Genomic DNA, 14,168 nt, shown 5'->3' on the forward strand with positions numbered 1-14,168 from the left:
AGAGAAACATTTTAACAGTGGGCCTGTTGACAAAGGATAAAAACGTACTGAAATATTTGTTCTAACAGGAATAGAAAGCTTCAGTAGTTTCGTATTATTTGCAATTTTATCTTTTTTTTTTTTCCTTTTTCCTTAAGAAGAAACCTCTAGCTGGTCATATTTCACTTAGCATTATACTTTTCAGGTCAATCCATGCTGTCGCAAATGGTGAAATTTTCTTCTTCATTTTTTTTAATGGCCAAGTACTATTCTACTGCATACATGTACCACCGTTGTTTTATCCACTCATCTACTGATGGGCACTGGGGCTGCTTCAAATCTTGAGACTTTTATAAACAGTGCTGCAATGAACATAGGAGTCCAAATACTCTTTTGAATTAGTGTTTCAGGTTTCTTCAGATATATTCCCAGATATGGTATTGCTGGGTCAAAAAAAGGCAATTCTATTTTTAATTTTTTTGAGGGAACTCAACACTGTTTTCTACAGTGGCTTCACCAATCTGCATTCCCACTAACAGTGCATGTCGCACCGGTTCGACAGAACTGATATCTAATTTTTTTGTTGGATATTGCTGAACTGGTTGTTAAAATGGCACTTGTAATTAGGGTTCTCTCTAAGATGGGTGCCTGGGCAGCTGCCCAATGTGAAAAAATTTACATTCCTTACTCTTTTTTAATGTTCATCTGTACAACAGTGTATTCTAAGTGCCCATAGTAATGTTCATTCCATCCATTGGTGAAAAAAATTGCAAATGAGGACGCCAATCAAGAAGCATTATGGAAATATCTTAAATAATATTTTTTATTGTTTTTTATCCGGTATTATTTAATATTTTTCATCATATTTTAAAACTCTTTCTTATAACACAATCTAGTTTTGTGTACCATTTTTATTGTTATTATTTAAGTACTAAATGCATTAAATAATAAACTACCTTTTGATATATCATTTTTTATCCTTAAAATCATCATCAGAGCAGAGAACCAGTTGTTATGTGAATCCCACCACTGTTTTCACATTACTACTAAATAGTCTATATGTTAACATGTAATTAAATTATCTATTGTCTTCAAATAAATCAATAAATGTTGTAAAAGTTTCTTAGATTTTTTTCTAATATGGCGAATATTAATAGCTAAAATTCACACAAAGAAAAGCTACCTAGAACCACTCATTTAGGAAAAGAGTACTCTTTTTTCTTGATCAATAAAAATCACATACACAGTATTTTTCTATTGCTATTGCTCCTAGCAGACTCTAGACATCTTAAAAATTGATAAATTTTAATCAACATAAATTACTTTTATTCCACAGAATATTTATGGGAGTGAATAATTGAGAATTTTCTGTGTTTACCAACATTTTAGAAGATTAGCAAAACATTATTAATTTATATAATACAAACGCAGACATCCTTTTTATGTCTTAAAGTGAGAAAATAAACATTTATTAGCATGACCCAAAGAAACAGCTTCTCTAAATCATAAGAAAAAAAATTATATAAATATACTTTTAATATTAGACTTATTAATCAGGTTTAGTGTTTGCTCTTAAAAATTATCTAGATATTCATGGTTATTCATGACTTAATTCAATCTAATATTTGTTCTTGGTTTTAAGTTACCTGAAGATCTTGGAAATTATTATAAACTGATATACTTCCAAATTTATTTTTGAAATAACGTGTTAGTAAAAATAATGATTCAACTTAGTTGAACATAACATAAATTTTACTCTTAAAAAAACATTAGGAGTAAGAGCAATTCTAACTTATTAGCTAGCAAACCCATATTATCCAAGTAAAATAATATATACTTTTATTATACTAACACTGATTAAAATAAAAGAAAACAAATGTTTTTATTAAATTAATATCTTTAAATTAGTATTGTTTGCCAGTTCTTTTCTTAATGTTGTGAATTTGTATTCTTAAATAGTTTTTTAGTTTATTTCCATGAAATATCTTTAAGACTAGTACTTATAAAGATTTAACTTTCTTCTTTGTAGAAATTTTATGAATATATAGTTTATGTAAGCTCTTATTTGTCTTGACAAAAATAAAATCCTTTTATTCAAGAGAACTTACATTCTAATTTATTCATATATTTTGGAGATATAAAATATTACAAACACTCAATTACACATAAAGGCCTTCTCAAGTGCAGACACAAAAATGTGCAGGTACAGGAGGATAAGCTCATTGCTTCAAGTTTACGAGTTGAACCTCAAGTTCACAGAAAATAAAAATATTTATATATAATACTCACAAAAATTAAAGGATATTTCAAAATGAATATGAAGCTATAAAATATCCTCTAATATTTGTGAACAGTATATATATATATAAATCACAGATCCAGAGATCTGAAAGCCTTCATCCTGCATGGTGGATACACAGTGTTTAATTGCTAGGGGCTAAGAGTAGGAAACAAAAGATAAAGATAAAAAAACTATATATATTCCCTGCCATATCTCCCAAATAGATAATAGAGTTCTATTACCAATTCATTTATTTATAGAGAGGTTGAAATGGTCCATCCATAAAACCAAACTTTAAACTACTGCTACTACCAATGAGGAATAACTTACTGGCTATCAGCAAAGAAGTAACAAAAGCAAAGCACAAAATTAGTTGAGAGAAACTGACTAGATAAACAGAAGGTCAGCAAAGTTTTCTTGCTGGCTCAGATTTCTCCCTGGCAGCCAGAAAAAGCCTCGCTGGAGACCCAGCTGCACAGGCCACGCTCTTCTGGATCGCCCAGCTTACTTGGCTCAGACACCGCTCGGCAGCTCTGCGAACAACCTCCCAATTTGTTGAAAGATAATCTCCAGCTCTGCGAACAACCTCCCAATTTGTTGAAAGATAATCTCCATAAAATTCGAATCATATTTCTCCGGCAAATATAAAATAAACAAATGCCAAAGTGTTATGTAACTCATTAATTAATGAGGGAACGAATGGTAAGTTGTTACAACTGGTTCAAAAGAAAAGATAAAGCAACACATACTGAGTGCTGAAATTAATGTAGAAAGAGATACAAAACTGTCTGTTCCCACAATAGGGATGGAGACAAGAGAAATGGAAACTGAGGGAAACCTGGAATTGTGTAATCCTGGACACACAGTCATTTTGTTTTCTTCCCTTTATCACCTTATTTCAACTACTACAATAATTTTTCCTGACAGAAGATAGAGTGGTTTATTACAGGATCATTTTAAAAAAAATAAAATTTAAAAGAGAATATCAAATGCATGCTCTTAGAATCATGATAGTGGCTGTTATGAACTGAATGTTTCTGTTCCCCAATTCATATGTGGAGCCCTAAGCCCCAATGTGAAACTATTTGAAGGTTCAGCCTTAGGGAAAAATTAGGTGTAGATGATTTTATAAGGGTGGTTCCCTTGTGATGACATCAGTGTGTTTATAAGGAAAAGAAGAGGCCGGAGAGCTTGTGCCCATGTGCTAGCACTTTCTCTTTTGCTCTTTCTTTTCCCCAACCCTGTCTGTGTAAGGACACGGCAAGAAAGTAGCCATATGTGCAAGCCAAGAAGAGAACCCTTACTAGCAACTAGATGGGCTGGCCTGTGGACCTACCTAGCCTCCAGAACTGTGAGAAATACTTTCTGTTTTTTAAGTCATCCAGTCCGTAATATTTTGTCACAGATGCCTGAGTAGACTAAGCGGCAGCTATACACAGTGAGGTGTAATGACTGAAAGAGAGTCTGAGGAGGCATCTGGAGTGGTAGTAATTTTTATTTTATTTTATTATTTTATTTTATTTTATTTATAGAACCTACAATTCAGTTTCATTGAGAGCAAAGAAAAAAAAATTTATCATAGTGGAAAAAACTCACCCACAGGTTTGGAATCTGTACCCGAACTACACATGCAATGAGGATAATATTCTGCTACTACAACTGATTTGCTGCTGCATTTGTCTACTGTTGCCTAATGATAATGATTATAAGCAGAGCGGTGCAACTAGCATCTAGAACAATCCCTGCAGTGTTACAGTGTCAGGCACATTCACACCACTGCTTTTCATTGCGTACCTGGCCTTCCTCTTCTTCAGTCAAGTCCTTTTTGATGTTGAAGGTCTTGCAAATCTCTTCAGTTTTTCCCTTGATCATATTGGCAATAGTTTTGCACGGAACATCAAACAAACCTTTGATGCCTGAATGGTTTGCAGTCAGAATAAATCCAAAAAGTGTTCCTTGGTCAACTTTCAGGAATTCTTGGTCCCATACAGGGATGTCACCTGTTCACTCTTCTTTGTACTCATCATCTTTAAGAGGAGGAGGGTCATCCTTGTGGTGGGCACATCACTGAATAACCTTCTTTAATATGGCTGCATTAACATTTAGTAGAGGAACTGGTCATCATTGCCTTTATCATTTATTCCCAAATCTTCTAACATGGTCTTGATAGACAGAAAGTTTTTGGCAATTTCAACATCAACTTTAAATATCTTCCTATCAGAACTAACATGAAGGTATCATGCTTGTTGGTCTCAAGGAGAGAGCAGGTTGGAGGCTGACAAGAATGCAGTGGTGTTGACAGACACAAGAGAGGAAGACAGAGAACAAGGCCTCTTACAGTGTTAATATTTTATTTCTTGATCTAGGTGAAGGTTATATGAGCATATTAAAATTATAAAAATCCATTCATCTGTGTTTTCCTTATGTATCTCTTACTTCAATAAAATATTTTAAAATGTGATTAAATTCTGTTTCCCATAGAAACCAAACTTTAAAAATAATGACATAAACAAATAGTAGAGTGACTAAGAAAAATATACCATGCTAATACTAACCAAGAGTAAGCACAAAAAGCTATATTAACTTCAGATAAAGCATCTTTTAAAGCATGGGAATTTATCAGAGGTAAAGAGGGGTACTATCTAATGATAAGTAGGTCAACTCTCTACAGACCCCTTATTGAAGATATAATGATCCTTACTGTGTTATTTACCCCAAAACAGAGGATCAAAATATGTGAGACAAATATTGATAGAACTGCTGGAGAAATAGACAAATCCACTACTATAGCTGGAGACTTCAACACTCTTCTATCAATAATTGACAGTAAAACAGGCAGAAATTCAGTAAGTTTATCATTGAACTGAGCAACACTATCTATCAACTGGATCTAATTGACATTTATATAATACTTCATCCAACAACAGAAGAATACACATTCTTCCAAAGTACACATGGATAATTCATCAAGTAGACCAGTCCTAAGCCATAAAACACACCTTAAATTTTGAAGTATAAAAATCATACAGGGTCTCCTACAAGATCACAATGAAATTAAATTAAAAAAACTAGTAATAAAAGATAACTAGAAGAAACAAAGGTATTTGGAGATTAAACAACACACTACTAAGAAACACATGGGTCAAACAAGAAGAATCTAGTCCCCAAACCCTCTATCCTCTGACAGCTGTCAGTCTGTTCCAGACTGGATGAAAAAAGATGAGGGGGGGGGGGGTTAACCAAAAAATATATACATAACACATAGACACAGAAAACAGTGTGGTGACAGCCAGAGGAAAAGGGGAGTGGAGGTAGCTGAAGGTGAGCATAAGGGAAAATAGAGACGGAAAGAGACTTTGCTCAGGACAATGGGCACATGATGCAATGTGCAGATTATGTTTTATTGAGTTGTACACTTGAAACCTGTATGGCTTTTTGAAGCAATGTCACCTCAATAAATTCAATAAAAAAAGAAGTATCAAGAGACATTAAAAAAACACTTAGTAGAAAATAAAAGCAAAAATACACCTACCTAAATTTGTTGAGTGCAACAAAAATAGTGCTTAGAAGTAAATTTATAGCACTTGAAGTGTGTATCATCAAAAAAGATCTAAAATCACTGGCTTGATCCTGAAGTTACTGGCTTAAGCAGTAGGTCATTGGCTGAACTTGAACCCCCCCCCCCCCCGTCAAAGTGCATATGAGAAGCTATCAATAAACAACTAAAATAGAGCAACTAGAAGTAGATCGTTCTCATCTCTCTCCCCACACCCTCTTTTCCTTCCTGTTTCTCTCTTTCTCTCTAAAAAACAAATAATAAATAAATAAAAATAAATTAATTAAATAAATAAAATCAGTAATCTTAAGTTTCCACCTTAGGAAGCTAGAAAAAGAACAAAGTAAATCAAAATTAAGTAATTCCACTTTTTGGTTTTTAGTAAAAGAAAATAAGAATATTAATTGAAAAAGATAGATGCACCCCTAAGTTCATTGCAGCATTATTTACAATAGCCAAGATATGGAAGTAACCTAGGTGTTCATTGATGGTTAATTGCAAAAAAAATATCACACACACACACACACACACAATGAATAATTATATAGACATAAAGACTAAAACCTTGACTTTTGTGATAACATGCATGGATTTAGAGGGAATTATGCTAAGTGAAATAAGTACCACAGAGAAAGACAAATACCATGTGTACTTTACTTATGTGTGGAATCCAAAAATATAACAAGGCAAAGATATAAAGGAAACAAAAGCAGACATGGAAACAGATGGTTACTAGAAGTGAGGAGGGTATAGGCGAGAAGAGTAAGGGGAATATACTCAATAATATTGTGAGAAGTTTACACAGTATAGATGATTACCAGAGTTTGTGAGTGATCACATTGTAATGTATAAAGTTGTCAAAACACTATGTATACTTGATACTAATATAACCAATGTATGCTTATATTACAACTATACTTATATAAAATAAATTAAGAAAAAGTAAGCAGAAAGAATAAATAATAAAAATAAGAGAAATAATAAAATTGAATATAGAAACCAAAAACTGGTTCTTTCAAAAGTTCAATAAAATTGATAACCCTTTAGCCAGGAAAACTAATAAAAAAGAGAGAAGACTTAAATTGCTAATATAAAAATAAAGCAGTCATCATCACTACTGAGCTTATGAACATTAAAATGATAATAGAGGAATGTTGTGAATAAATCTATGGTCACATATTTGATAAGGTGAAATGAACCAATTCTTTTAAATATATAATCTACCAAAACTCAAACACAAAATAATTAATAATCTGAATATACCTATATCTATTAAATAAATTAAACCAATATTAAAAACTTTAAACAATAAAAAGAACCAATTCCAGATGGTTTTAGTAAATATTTAAGGAAATAATACCAATTTTTTCTAATTTCTTTCAGAAAGAAGTAGAGGGCACAGTTCCTAACTCATTCTCTGAGTCTACAATTATGTAGAAGAAAAAGTACAGATAAGTAGCTCTCATGAACATAAATACAAAATCCTCAATAAATTATTAGCAGATAGAATCCAACAGTGTATAAAAATATACATCTTAACCAAATGATAATTACAAGTATGCAAGGCTGGTTCAATATTCAAAAATCAATTGATGTGATTTATCACATGGCTAAAAAAAAATTGTATAATTTTAATCAATAAATGCAGAAAGAGATTTAACAAACTCCAACACCCATTCATGATTTAAAAAACAACTTTAAGCAAACTAGAAATAAAAAACTTTCTTAATTTTATAAAGTTCAATTACCAAAAATACATACACATGCTTTTAAAATTATTTTGAGAATCAAATTACTATGATTTTCTTCATTTTATATATATATAAAAAACCACTTCTAAACATAGTTTGAATAAGAATACGCTGGTATGTGTGTCCAGATAAGTGATTTTTTTGACTGAAACCAATTTAGAACATGGTCTGGAATAAATAATTTATAATTGGTGTCAATGACTACAGATGTGGTTCAAAGAGATAGAACAGTTTATATTGTTAACTAATGCTTTTGGAAAATGATATTTAATCACAATATAAACTTAAGGAGAAATTATTCTTACTCATCAACTAGTCAATTAGGTTTTGAGGTTAGAATGAGTTACTAAGACAAAAAATTTCATTCTTGTATGGGTCAGTGTCATCATATATATTCAGAAGCATTTTATCAAAGCTGCACCCTTGTAAATATTTAACACTTGTCAAAAGGAAGTCTGCCCCATAAAATATTTTGCTTCTGGGTAAGAATATCATTATTACTGGAAATTCAACTTCATTGCTCTTAGTAAATGGTATCTTCATATTGAGAGTGCAGTGTATAGAAATTGATGTTTTTATTCTGTTTTCAAATATATTTTTAAATATGTACTTAATCATAAAGTAAGAAACCAGATTTGGCCTGGAAAATCAATATATGCTTTCCATTTTCTCTTAAAGTATTTTGCATACATTAATTATTTTCATTAGGGAAGGACATAAAATATGCACAGTAAAACTCCAGGTGAGCTCATTTCCTGCCCCCCTCCCGCCAGGAAAGTTGTACCTACTATTCTTGGTATCGTGAATGTAGTTTGTTGTTGTTGTTGTAATCTTCAGAGTCCATGGGATAAGCTTTTTTCAAATCTTCTACTTATATGATTTTGATGTATGAAAACTGTACCTATATTCTGTGAAAACTATTGTTTTAAGTAAAATGGGTTTCTTTTATAACTTGGTAGGAGATCCAGAGACAAGTTGGAATTTAGATGTTTATTTCTGGTTGTTGTTTAAAAAAATCTCACAAATATTTCTATTTATTTAATTTATATTAACTCATTAATATTGGAAGTGAATTTTTTTATATATGAAGTCACTTTTTAACCTTTATAATTTTTTAGGTATTATGAGCCTTGTATTTTTTTTTTTTTTTTTGCATGATGGGGAGGGTCACTTAACTCAATTCAAAAATGTATGATTGAAGTCAAATACTAACAACCAAACATAATATTTCTAATAGATTAAAGTATGTTGTGTTCTACATTGTCATATTACAAAGAGTAGCCTCTATTCGATTTGAAACTCTTCTCATTATAGGAGATTTTTCTTTTGCAAAGGTATTAAGTTAGGCCTAAATATATTTTATTCTACAAATTATTTATTCCTCTCAGTGAAACAATCAAAAGTGATTAACTTTCAATTTTGAAGGCTATTTTATATTTACATTTCTAATAATTAACTCCTAACAAAATTGACTGAAGGATGGATTGTACCAAGGTATACTTGTATTTGTTTCCCATACTATTTTGTTGATGAGTAAGCAAAGAAAAATCATTGTGGCTATGATCAAGATTTGTTGTTAAGCCTGACCAGGCGATGGTGCAGTGGATAGAGTGTCAGACTGGGATGCTGAGGACAAGGATGGAAACCCCAAGGTCACAGGCTTGAGCACGGGCTTATCCAGCTAGAGTGCAGGGTCACTGGCTTGAGCATGAGATCATAGAAATGACCCCATGGTCGCTGGCTTGAGCCCAAAGGTCACTGGTTTCAGCCCAAGGTTGCAGGCTTGAGCAAGGGGTCACTCACTCTGCTGTAGCTCCCAGTCAAGGCACATATGAGAAAGCATTCAATGAACAACTAAGGTGCCGCAACGAAGATTCTCAACTCTCTCTCTTCCTGTTTGTCTGTCCCTCTCTCTCTGTCTCTGTCACACACACACACACACACACACACACACACACACACACACCAAAAAAAAAAAAAAAAAGATTTGTTGTTAAAAGATAATCTTCAGTGAGGAGTAAGAACAACAAAAGAAAAATATAACAATTTATGAAGTATTTCGTGACGTCAGAGAAATGGCACAGTAAGGAGCGATACCGATAAATCTCCCCAAAATTTCAACAAGATCTTCAACCAGAGACAGAAAAATCTATCCTTGGAGCCTCCAGAAGTATTTCAACTGATTCTTTGTTGCTAGAAAATATATTTGACTTAATTTCTTTTTCAGTAGATCAATCATTTATAATTTTAATTAAATATTTTAAGAGCTATCAGCATTTATAGTTTATTACAACAAAATCAGGTTACAGAATTGCACTTTAATCAGATTTTCTTCACAGTTCATAACACCATATCAGTGATAAATTATCAAGATGTTGAAAAGATGAATTAAAATAGGAATGTTTCTATAAAGTAAAAAATATTATGCCACTCATCAAGACAAAATAATTTGCTTTTAATCTTTCTTAATGCACATGATTAAGGGATCGTAAAATATTTAAAGATATAAACATTTGTATAAATTTTTTCCCATGTGAAAATAACAAATGGGAAAAAAATTTTATTTATTTTTGTAGCAGTCAGTGAGCTACCCCTATGATTTCATAAGTATTAGAAGGAGTTATCTCTCTGATAAATTTTAAATTACTGAATTTACTAGGGTGACATTTGTTAACAAAATTATACAGGTTTCCTGTGTACAATTCTATCATGCATCATCTGTATATTGTATTGTGTGCTCACCACCCATAGTCAAGTCTCCTTCCAGCACCATCTGTCCCCCTTTACCCTCTTCTACCCCCCACCCCCTCTGATAATCTCTGTAGTGTTCTCTTTGTCTATGAGGTAGGTTTCTTTTTCAAGTAAATTTTAATAAGCAATATTTATGAGAGAATATATTATGGATCTGAAAAAATAAACCGTTTAATATTAAAGTTTAAAATATATTTTTAAAAATATGTAGATTCCCTTAATATGAAACAGAGTATGTTGATACATGGATGGCATTATATATTGCTATATGTTACATATATTTTGAAAATCACATATTATATATTATATAATGTACAAAAACATGTACAATTATAAATGTATGTTTTTAAGTTTTAAGACAGTCCATTAACAAAGATAATTTTTCTTTTTGTCTTTTGAATTATTTGTGCTGTTTTTGCCATAAAATGTTTCAAATTAAAAAATATATACACTTAAACACATATACACCCAATAAATTCAATTTAAAATAAAAAGGTATACAGACGCACACAATACTAAACACAAAGTACATAAAATGTTTTCGAAAAAGAAAAATTAATTCACACTCTAGGAAAAGACTTTTGGGAATGAGGGAAAAAAATAAGTAAAAATAGAAATTACTCTTACTTTCTGTTTAGAATATATTTTTAAAAATTAGGGAGTGCACATGTAAACAATAAAAATAATTCAGTGTTTTATTTCCCGTACCAAACTAATGCTCATAGATATGGTATAGCAGATTTTTAACCTATAACACATTTGGACTGTTTACTTCAATTACTAATCCTCTTTTCCTCTTTGCAGATATTTAGCTGTTGGAAACTAAAGAAACCACAATCTGATTTTTGGTTACATGGATTTAGGAGAAAGACAACTGAGGTGCCAGTGTCACACGATGGTATGATGCCCAGCAGGACAGCCTCGGTTTCTTTAGTCCTCCGCGCTGCCCACCATCGTCACCACCAGATTCTCAGTGAATGCACTTGCTTGCCACTAGCTCTCTACAGTTAAAACACCATTAAAGTTGATACTAGTCATCCAAATTCTTTGGTGTTCTTTAAAAAAAAAATTCTGTCATATCGTTGAAAATCACCTAACCTGGTTAGCTCTAAGTAGCTTTCTCTAAATCTAATCCTTTGTGGTCCCTGATCTTATTTACACCTTCCACACCACTAATACTGTTATTGTCTTCTTCTACCTTATTTTCTTTCCTATATTTCTTTAACAAAACAAAAACAAATAAAAAATACTCTTTTTTAATCAATTTTCTCCATTTTTTCTCCTTTCTGTGATCTCATGGTCAATAAGTGGGTTATCTCCTAGGCAGTGCTTCTCAAAATTCATGCAGTGAAAGACAAAAGGGTTTTGTTTGTTTCTGGTTTTGTTTGCTCTGATCTATAATTTGTAGATTAACATTTTTGTAAAATACATTAAACTGAATGATTAGGAATAGGAACACATATATAAGCCTAGATATATCACTTTTGGATAGAACAGCAAAGTGAAGTTGTTATATATAATTTTCTAAAAAAGGTTATGTTTGTTTATTTATTTACTTATTTATTTATTTAAATTTAGTGACAGGAGGGGAAGCAGAGACAGACTCCTGAATGCGTCTTACCGGGATCCACTCAGCAAACCCGCTAGGGGGTGATGCTTTGCCCATCTGGGGTCCTTGCTTCATTCCAACTGAAGCCATTTTTTTTTACTGCCTGAGGTCGAGGCCATGGAGCCATCCTCAGTGACTGCCATGACTGCTGGAGAAGAGAAGAGAGGAAGAGAGGGAGGGAGAGAGAGGGGGAAACAAGAGTGGGAAGGGTTGAGAAGCTGATGGACACTTCTCCTGTGTGCCCTGACTAGGAATCAAACCTAGGATATCCACATGTTGGGCCGACACTCTACCACTGAGCCATCCAGCCAGGGCCTCAGAAAAGGTTATTTCAAGTTCTGAACTTCTCTTGTCACAAACGAGTAAAAACGTTGTGGACAGGTATCACCTGTTGTGGACAATCACTGCCTGAAGGCCCGTACATCCTTTTATAACACTTAGGAATTTGCTTTCCATCCCAAATTCTCCTTTAAAACTTTCCCACAGTTACTACTGTTTACTGCAGCACTTTTGGGAATCTAATCTCATTTGTTGCCTACGTTAGTATGAGACCTACTGAATACTTCTGATAAGTAGTGAAAACAGACTCTTATCTTGGTCTGTTCTCACCTCTTTTGTAGAACCTTCTCTCTCTCCTCTCAGATTATTTCTCTTCCCTAGCACCTCAGCCTGGTATTCCACATAGCTTTAGCCTGGACAACTTGCTTTTCTTTCTCTATCCACAAAGATATTATTAATTTTTCTGATTTTACCTATTACTTCTAAATACCCAATTTCCATCTGTAGCCTAGATAGAGTCAGTTTCTCTCACCAGTTTCTTTTTCTCACATAGACATTTTTTCTGAAATTTATTATTCTTCCAACTCAAACCACTTGAAACATTTACTCAAAGTTCCTACACTGTCAAGTTCTGCAGCAAATTTAAGTTCAAGCAAAACAGTCTCTTCATAAACAGCCTTATAGCATCACCTCTAGAATTAGATAGCACTAGGTTTAAGTTCCACCATGAATAACTGCTAGTTAGTCTTTTTAAAGGTCACTTTCTCTATGTGAAAACCTGGTGTATACCATTCTACCTAATGTTATAATTAAATTAAAAAAATGGATATGAAATGTCTGGCACACAGTGCACTCAATAAATGTTATTTGTTATCATAATTAAGATTTCAAAAACAACCCCCTCTATAAATATATGTATATATGTGTATAAATATGCATGTACTTATTGTATTCACATTAATTAATATCTTTTTTTGTGGGTGAATTTGGAGAATTCCTCAGAAAATTATTTCCTACTGGTAGATTACATCAAAATTCTCACATGTTTTCTACTAATCCTTCTGGGATTTTATATCTAATGTTGAAAACTTTTTTCATTCTCTAATTTATTTTTCTTAGAAGCACGGTAGACATTACATTTTTACCCCAAGTGGCTAACTACTTTTTCCCAATCCTAGTGCAAAATGAATATTTTTTTACTGATATAAAATGCTTATATTTTTATCCTTAATTTTGTCTCTATTGTAATCTCTGTCTTAAAAAAATCAAGAATTTTCAATACATACAATTACAATCATAAAACAATACTGTATATATTTTTTGCCAATTATGATTCATACTCCTTTTGTTCTTGGTATGAATCTGTCTTGTATATATCGTTTAATGACTTAAGGTATTCTGATTGTTGATAATTCATTTAGATATTAAATAACTTATTACATGTGATTTGGTCAAGAGATATTTTTCATGACATCTGAGTAGGGCTAGGTTTTCATAACTTAATAAAATAATTGTGGGTTTTTTTTCACTTTTTTATGATCTGAGATACTATAACTAGCATTAGAATTGGGTTGCTTTTCCATTGTTTTCCATGAACATAATGCTTTATTATAGTGGTGAGGGGGTAGTTGACATATTTTATGTATATAAAGAGAGAGAGGAGATTGATTTCAAGAAATTGTCTCACAATGTTGTGGAAGCTGGCAGGCTGAATACAATTTGCTTATTAATTTATTTCTGTGACTCATGCCAATATGTCGAGTCATAATTTATATCTGCTTGGGGGCAGCATTTTTTTCCAAATGATTTTTAAGTAATCATAATCTTCCATTTTATTGTTTTCCTTTTTTCTTTTTTTCTATTGTGTTTGTACATCCTTTTATTCTTATTTCTCTTGATTTGGAATGACTAAAGTAATTTATTTTTCTGGGCAAGCCATTTGTCAAATGTCTAAGGTGAACA

The 14,168-nt window shown here is 32.2% G+C and overlaps 1 pseudogene; it reads right to left on the reverse strand.

The window, feature by feature from the left end:
• Positions 1 to 4,018: 4,018 nt before the first annotated feature.
• Positions 4,019 to 8,411, reverse strand: LOC136406451 (S-phase kinase-associated protein 1 pseudogene; annotated as a pseudogene).
• Positions 8,412 to 14,168: the final 5,757 nt, after the last annotated feature.

This window comes from Saccopteryx leptura, chromosome 5 (assembly GCF_036850995.1).
Source record: "Saccopteryx leptura isolate mSacLep1 chromosome 5, mSacLep1_pri_phased_curated, whole genome shotgun sequence".
Classification (NCBI taxonomy): Eukaryota; Metazoa; Chordata; class Mammalia; order Chiroptera; family Emballonuridae; genus Saccopteryx; species Saccopteryx leptura.